Source organism: Oryzias melastigma, linkage group LG24 (genome assembly GCF_002922805.2).
Source record: "Oryzias melastigma strain HK-1 linkage group LG24, ASM292280v2, whole genome shotgun sequence".
In the NCBI taxonomy this organism is placed as follows: Eukaryota; Metazoa; Chordata; class Actinopteri; order Beloniformes; family Adrianichthyidae; genus Oryzias; species Oryzias melastigma.
Window position 1 is genome coordinate 4,357,325 of NC_050535.1, and position 2,081 is coordinate 4,359,405.

Below are 2,081 nucleotides of genomic sequence, written 5' to 3' on the forward strand. Positions count from 1 at the left end.
TCTTACCCAGAATTCTTATTTTTAGAAAAACTGTGTAGTCAGTAAGACATGTTTACTCAAGCTAAGATTGAAAAACTTTCCTTTTTCTTGCAGGACAGAAAAAAATAAATTTTCTCTTGAAATAATGGTCTCTTTATGTCCTGTTTTTGCAGCATCTTTTTTGGTAAAGATGTAAACATTTGTGATATACATATTTTTTTAAACTATTATTATATTATCTGTGAAATATAATATATTTAATTTAAACAGCAAATCATGGTGAGATCAAATTTCTGTATGATTTTAATTTTCTGTAACTATTTTTTATTATGTATGTATTTATATATTTATTGGAAAAATGTACATAAAGGTTTGACCTAAAGAATAGCTTCTTTAAATGCTATTTTTTTATTTTTTGAAGATTTCCAAAGCTAAAAATAGAAATATTCATGCATTGTCCTTCAACCGACTCAGGAACTTTGATCCATTCTTTAGATTTGAAGAACGTTTTCACTCCGTCCATAAATAACGTTTTCTTCTCTTCGTGCTGTTTTGCGACTTCCCTCTTGTCTATTCTCCTTTTCTCTAATTCCCTCTCAAAAGGGTTTATTTTGAAAACAGCATTTTACTTCTTTCAAGTGTCTCCACCAGGAAGCAGAGAAGAGCCATAGCTAGAAGCCAACAGTCGTCCCTGCAGTCCCTCAACCCCCAGAAGGGCTTTGGCTCCATCAGTCTCTCCGGTTGACTCCTTCCAGGGGATCCAGTCGGTGCTGCCAAGCTGCCGGGGCTCCCGGCCATCAGAGCCGTCCTGACAGTCAGCTGAGCCTTTGTGTCGACCTCCTGGACCCTCTTGTCAGTCGGCTGAACTGCTTGTCTGCTTTACTCCATTGTTCTTTTGTTCTCTGGTGGAGAAAACTCTAGGATTTCATGGAACCGCAGCTACTGTTAGAAGAGAAAGGGATGCAATCTGGACAGCTCACCCCAAACTTCTGAGCAGATAAACTGTAACTCGAGCATAAACTCTGGGAATGTGGGGTAACCTGTACAAACATGTCAGGGGGAGTCCTCAAACATGATGTGCTGCTGTGGAATAAAACCCTCAAAAGATGCAAAAAAAAAAAAAAATTTGACAAAAGTAGATTTTTTAATTTCCTTTTCAACTGAGGTTTTGTGTTAACCACGCCCACATTCCTAACACGTTCATATGTCATTTCGTTCATCTTGAGCTAACGGTCCATGTATTCCATTTTCACAATATTCTACTGATAAAAATGTATTATTAGCAATAGAAGATAAAGAGAGTTTTATCCAGAATGCCCTTCCTGAAACAACCCGGTGTTTTCTCCGGGCTGGGGACCGGCACAGGGAGACCCGGACTGAGGTCCTCTCGTGTGAAGGGTCTCTCTTGAGGACTCACACAAGATGAACCTCATTCTGCTTCCTGGGAACCAAAAAACTTAAAAAAATCTACAACTTCTAATTCCAACATTTTTTAATGTTTTATGGTTTTATTGTTTGTTTATTTATGCATTTATTTTTTTATTGGAAAGTATTAGTGTTGTTATGAATGAAAGGCGGGTCACTTTTGATTTTCCTTTGAGATTAATAAAGATTCTGTTCTATTCTATTCTATTCTATTGTATTCTGTTATCTTAATGTATTGTTTTCTTTTCTGTTCTATTAAATTATATTATATTCTTTTTTCTTTCATTTTTCTTTTCTTATTTTATTCTTTGTTTAAATTCTGTTGTAATTTAATGTATTATTCTTTTCTTTATTGCATTCCATTCTATTCTGTTACTTTATTGTGTTCTTTTGTTTTTTCTTTAATTTTCTTTAAATTGCTTTATTTTGATCTATTCTATTCTATATTTTATTTCGTTCTAATGTATTTGGTTTCATTATTTTCTTTATTTTAAATATTTTATTCTTTTCTTTTCTGTTCTATTCTAATCTATTCTATTCCTTTTATATTGTTTTGTTTTTATTTCATTTTTTTCTTGGTTTTTGTTTTCCTATTTTATCTTACTCCATTCTATTCCATTCTTTTCATTGTTCTATTCTATTCTGTTCTATTCTTTTCTTTTCATTTAGTATTTTCT